The sequence below is a fragment of the Fukomys damarensis genome, unplaced genomic scaffold (assembly GCF_012274545.1).
Source record: "Fukomys damarensis isolate Sample0158 unplaced genomic scaffold, DMR_v1.0_HiC HiC_scaffold_39, whole genome shotgun sequence".
Taxonomy (NCBI): domain Eukaryota; kingdom Metazoa; phylum Chordata; class Mammalia; order Rodentia; family Bathyergidae; genus Fukomys; species Fukomys damarensis.
The window spans coordinates 13,047,879-13,054,264 of NW_022900951.1; the positions used below are offsets into that span (position 1 = coordinate 13,047,879).

Sequence of the window (6,386 nt, forward strand, 5' to 3'; positions counted from 1 at the left end):
CAGCGTCTTCCCCGCGGCGCAGCCGCGCGTCCCAGCTTGCTGGTTGCCCGGTTCGCATAGTGGGCGCCCGGGGTCCCTCTGCGCTTTCCGACAGCCGTCGAGGACATCCTTTGTGTGAACCCGCGATGGCTTCTGTACCCCGAGACTCAGGAGGCATACGATGACGCGATCCGACTTTCACCCTCCTGGAGCATCCCGCGTGCCCACAGCTCGTTAGGCCGCCTTTCTTTCCCGCGGCGGAGTGCCCCTTCCTCCTAACCGCTCTCCCCCTCAGGAGACGCGAGCTCCCTCCCACCGCCAGCCACAGGAGGGCGCACCAGCACATGTCAGGGAGGCACGGTGTGAAGTGCTGGGGCGTCAGGACCTGAGCAGGAAACCCTGGGCAGGGCTCAAGTGTCTCTGTCTCTGTCTCTGCTGCTCTTTTTAACAGTAGAGGATGCGCTGGGCATGGTGGCACGTGCCGTAATCCCAGCATCAGGGAGGACGAGGCCGGAGGATCGCTGTGAGTTTGAGGCCAGCTGTCTTAAAAAACAAACGAAGAAACAACAACAGAAAAGAGGATGATTCCAGTCTCCTGGGTGCCAAAGCTTATGAAGTTTGGAGACTCTCTTTAAAAACAGTAATACAAGCCAGAGCTTCTCTTATAGGGCAAACCCACAGTATACATAATTTAAAAAACTAGAGAAAAGACAACCCATGGGAGAGACAGAGCTGCAGTAAATGGAGAGGGGTTCTTGAGAGGGAGGGAGGGAGGGAGGAAAGAACGGAAACAGAATTAGGATGTGTTATGTACACGTGTCTACTCCTTACCATCAGTATCATCCCTGTGTGCTACAAACGTGTACTAATAAAAAATAAGTAAAAATAGCCAGGCTTGGTGACGAAATGCCTGTCATCCCAGCAATGGGCAGGCTGAGGCAGAAGGATCTCTGTGAGTTTGAGGTCAGCCTGAACTGTATAGCGAGACCCTGTCTTAAACAGCAATGAAAACCTGAAGCGGAGGAGGGAGGGAGCCACGTGCCTGGCTGGGACACAGTGTCCCAGGCCCGCAGGGGAAGCTGGCAGAGCAAGAAGGCAGGTGAGCTTGTTTTGTTCTTGGAGAACAGGAATGGAGGTCCCCCAGGTCGATGGGGCAGCTCCCGCAGGGCCCACGTCACGGGCCTTTCGCTCTGAGTACAGTGGGGGTGACACGAGGGCATTTGGGGTTCCTTCGTCAAGACAGACTGAGCACCAGGGACGTCTTGGATAACGTACTCTGCCCATGCCCGCTTGTTTATTTGTTTTGAGTGAGGGTCTCACTCTAGTGCGGGCTGACCAGAAACTCACTTCGACCCTCCTGCCTCAGCCTCTGGAGCGCTGGTGTGTGGCATGAGCCACCACACCCAGCCGACAGGGTGTTGTAAAGGCACCAGCATCTCCCCGCTGGGCCTGGAGGAGTGGCTGCACACACCTACGTGGCTCACTCTTCTCAGCCTCATCCGGGTCGGGCCGGTGTCTGAACGACAGGGCGAAGGGAGTTTAGTCATTTCAGTAGGGACCTGGGAAACTGCTGAGCACCAGCAGTAATGGGACCAGTGGACCGCAAGAACCTCCTGACGCGGCATCCCCAGAAGGACGCAGGACACGACTCCGGACGGGCAGCCCCCCCAGTCCTATTCCAGGAAGGCTGAAAAGCTAAAAGGAGACCAAAGAGAGGGGACCGCCAAATGCGCTGGAAAAAAAGTGCTACCAAGGACAGTACTGGACTTTTGGAGAAAAGTGAATATGAACTCTAGATTTGGCAATAGCCTTATGTCAGCGTCCATTTCCCGACTCCGTGGGTTGAACTGTGGTTGTGAAAGAGGATGTTCTGAAGTATTTAGGAGGTAAGGAGACATGTTAAACGTACTCCTCCCTGGATCTACCTAGCAATCCTCTTTCTTGGGTGCAGGGGTACATGGGAATTCTTCTTTCTTTATTTATTTTTGGTGTTTTTGAAACAGGGTCTCGATGTGTAGTTCAGGCTGGCTCTGAACTTACTATGTAGCCCAGGCTAGGCTCGAACTCGTGGCAACTCTTCTGCCTCAGCCTCCTGAGTGCTGGAAATACAGGTGTGTACCACCACACCTGGTTAGGAATTCTTTGTACTTGCTATTCTGGCAAATTTTCTTCTCTTTCTTTCTTTTTTAATTTTATTGTCTCACTGTGCAGCCCAGGCTGGTCTTGAACTAGCAGGGATCCTCCTGCCTCAGCCTTCTGAGTGCTGGGATTATAGGCAGGTGCCACTACGCCTGGCTTCTTGTAACTTTTCAGTAAATTTGAAGTTATTTCCAAAATGGAAACTTTTTCAGAGAGGTGGCTACAACTTCAGAGTCTAGATAAAGGGAATGGAGATTGGACTCATCCCAGAGCTTTCAGAATAAACCTGTTATCAAATAGGCATCTTTCTGCTGGATGGAGAGGGTCAATCATTAACTTTGCAATGGCTTTGAACTCGCAGTTCCCATTCGCATCAGAAGGCCACCAGCTCTGTTGGAGTGGGCAGTTAACAAGGTACAAACAGCTATAATTTCATATGACTAACCAACCTTTACTACTTGAGCAGACGGAAATGTTCTAGGAAAAATTTCTTTGTGTAAAATGAGCATGCTATTGGTAAGCCGAGTACCTCCATACATGGGTTAGCATTTTATGTGCTCGCACTGAAGTTTAGCATAGGATTTTTTTTCCCGTTTTGAGATAGGATTTCACTATGTAGCCCAGGCTGGCCTCGAGCTTGTGGTGATCCTCCTGCCTCAGCCTCCCTACTTGCTGGGATCACAGGCGAGCACCGCCATGCCTGGTTTAGCATAGGACTTTGAACACAATAGCAAACTGTCGAGGTTAAAGCTAGGCTGCACATTGGAATCAGCTGGAAAATGTTAAAAATGACTGCTGCTTGGGTCTTTTCCCCTAGATTTTGACTTAATTGGTCTGAGGTACAAGGAGAGATCTTTTTTGTTTGCTTGCTTGCTTTTTTTTCTGGCAGGGGTCTCACTATGTCCCAGGCTGGCCTCCAACTATGCACTCAGCCTCCTGAGTAGCTGGGATCACAGGTGTGTGTGACCACACTGCTCTCCACACGCAAGCTGAGAATATCCCAGATGAGTTTACCACACGGTGAGGGAGAAGAGCCAGCCTGGAGTCCTTCGCCTTAGGAGGCAGCGTGGTAGAGAAGTGACAGGATCAGCAAAATCCATCTCTGCACCCACCCTTTTGGAACCGGGGATTGCACTTGGGACCTTGCACTTGTGAGGCAGGCAGTGGCACCACTGAGCTAACTCCACGGCCCTCCCTCCTCTTAACTTCAATAGAGTTTTCCTTTCTTGGTACTTACTGTTTTTACCTTGAATTTTATTCTTTCTTTTTACTTATGTCTTCTTCCTTACAAGGCTGCAGAGTCCTGAGGCACAGAATTCATGGAAAAATGTGTTTCTGTCCGTTGTGGAATTTATTCTTCCAAAAGGTGTGTCCTGTTGTCCTAACGCCATTTGTTTTTTCTTTTTGGTACTGGGGATCAAATTCGGAACCTTGTGCTTACAAGGGAGGCTGTGGAACTGCTGAGCTAACTCCCTGGCATTGTAGGCTATTCTCTCCCCACTTAATGGTATCTGCACCCTTGTCTAAAATCATTTGGCCACAGATGTGTGGATTTTTTTCTGGAACCTCAATTCTGTTCCATGATTTATAAGTCTGTCCAAATGTCTGGCCTGAGTAGGTCCCTGTGTGTTGAAGAGTCTTTTTTTTTTTTTTTTTTTTTTTTTTTTTAAGGCAGGATCTCACTATGTAGTTCAGGCTGGCCTTGAGCTGGCTATATGACCTAGGCTGGCCTTCAACTCATGGTGATCCTCCCGCCTCAGCCTCCCAAGTGCTGGGTTACAGGTGTGCACCACCATGCCTGGCTGAAGAGTCATTTAAACAGAATTTAAATAAAAATGTTTAAGTAGGAAAGGCCAACAACAACAACAAGACTCTAATGACTGAATGGACAGAAGAGGGTGCAGTTACAGTGTTAAAATTTGGAAGCTCCGGGAGAGGGCGCTGTCCCCTTCAGGAAGGAACTACTGAGGCCAAGGTGAAGAAAGTGGAAGGGAAAGAGTGTCCCTCTTCTCCAGAGCTACTTTGCCGTTCTCTCTAGCTCCCTCTATTGGCCGTGAGCCCTGCCATCCATCATTCTAGCTGGAATACGGGGGGGGGGGACTTTGGAGCTGGGAGACAAGGTCCTCGAAAAACACAAGTGACTACATTCATCATAAGTAATTACCACCCTAACTTCTCTCTTTATTCCCTGTGTATTTTGGATGAACTTTATTATTATTATTATTTTGAGATAAGGTCCGGCTATGTAGCCCAGGCTGACCTTGAACTTGTGGCAATCCTCCTGCCTCAGCCTCGAGTGCTAGGATGACAGGTGTGCGTCACCATGTTCAACTTGGATGAATTTCAAAGCTCCCACTCGCTCTGTTTACTCATCTATTATGAGAGCAACCATCCGGTGTCTGCCTTACAGTGTTATTATTTACAAATTTCAGATAAATTCTCTAAGAGATACAACAGATCTGGGCCATTTTATTTCCACAGGATCTTTTACAGTTCCCTTTTCCTCCTCTTACTAGTGCTCAGGCCATTGTTGTGTCAATCTAGGTCACACTTATTTTCCTAAAGAGCCACATTGTGCTTGTCTTATCCAGAGCCTAGAGGACTAAAGCCATCTCGAACTTCACAGCGCTGGATCTGGACCTGTAACCCTAGTGCAATTTGTACCTCATGTCTGGTTCTGGTGTCCTCATCCTGGGGAAGGCGGTGCCAATCAGCTCACTATTCAGCCCAAACCTTGGAGTGATGCTCTAGTCTACTTTCTACACTTAATCTATATGCAGTTTTTTAAAAAGTTTTTTTTGGGGTGGGTACTGGTCTAACTCAGAACCTTGCGCTCACAAGGCAGGCATGGTGCCACTGAGCTAAATCCCCAGCCCCTTTCAAATTCATTTTTAATGGTTAGACCTTCTGTGAGTCATTAGTCACCCAATTATAAGTACTCCTCTCATCTGGGCCCTTCAGAGTAATTTCTTTAAGTCACAAATGGCAAAGTTCTTTCCGAAATATACTTTATGTTTTTGCCTTGTTTGTTTGTGTGTTTGTATGTTTTGAGACAAGATCTCGCTAAGTAGTTCAGGATGGCTTTGAACTCAGTATATAGCCCAGGCAGGCTTCAAACTCAAGGCAATCCTCCTGCCTCAGCCTCCTGAATGCTGGGATTATAGGCGTGCACCACCACACCCAGACATTTTTTTTTTTTTTTGAGAAAGGGTCTCATTGTGTAGCCTAGGCTGGCTTCGAAATCTTTCAGAGGCCGGCCAGTATCACAGTGGGAGGCCAAAGGGACTGGGAGATGAATTGGCCATGGTGGCTGGGCAAGCACCACGTGGGTGGGGTGGCAGCAGCAGACATGTGGCAAGGGCTGCATTTGAGATGTGTGGTGCAAGAGGGACCTTGTGATGACTGGCATTCTCACTATCTGTTTTTATGAACCGAGGCACCCCATCCACCCTGCCCAATAGTCTCTTTGTGTTCCCTGACCTTTATATGTCTATGATACTCCAGCAAGTTTCTTAAAATCTCCAAGACTGCCAGGCATGGCGGAGCACACCTGTCATCCCAGCACTCGGGAGACTGAGGCAGGAGGATTGCTGTGTGTCTGAGGCCAGCCTGGGCTACATAGCAAGACTCTCTTTCAAACCAAACCAAACCAAACCATACAAAACTCAACTCTCCAAGGTTCAGGGCATTTACCTGTAAATTAAAACAGTATTATGGTATGGATTCCCTGGTAAGAAGTAGCTTGGGGAGTGTTTATGCTTGCCAACAGTCATCTTCAGGCGCATAGGCACATTAAAAGAGACTGTTTTTTGTTTTGTTTGTTTGTTTTCGAGACAGGGTCTCGCTATGTAGTCCAGGCTGTGTAGCCCAGGCTGGCCTTGAACTCTCAGAGATCCTTCTGCCTGAGTACTGGGATTACAGGCATGTTCTGCCATGCCCAGCATGCATTAAAGAATGTTAGTACACGTGTCAACATGCCCTTCTTCTTTGTAGAGGCTAAACCCTCAAAGGTAGAATACCTTTTTTTTCATATCTGTAGAGTATGGTATAGCTAGTGATTGCTAGATAAGTATAGGAACAGACTGTTTTAATATACTTTTTTTTGGTTGTTGTTATTTTGAGACAGGGTCTTGCTATGTAGTCCAGGCTGGCCTTGAACTTGAAGCTTCCTGCCTCAGCCTCCCGAGTGCTGGGAACATCGGTGGGTGCCATCATGCCTGGTCTAATATACCTTTCAAGTCATAAGAGAAAGCACACATTTTCATATA

At 48.2% G+C, this 6,386-nt stretch overlaps 1 long non-coding RNA gene across 1 annotated transcript in view; it reads left to right on the top strand.

Annotated features, from left to right (window-relative positions):
* The first annotated feature begins 2,384 nt into the window (after positions 1–2,384).
* The window catches only part of LOC109118643, a 34,994-nt gene continuing 30,992 nt past the window's right edge, over positions 2,385–6,386 (top strand). Inside the window, exon 1 of the long non-coding RNA XR_002026013.1 lies at positions 2,385–2,532. This is a non-coding gene — a long non-coding RNA (uncharacterized LOC109118643). The remainder of the gene's footprint in view (positions 2,533–6,386) is intronic.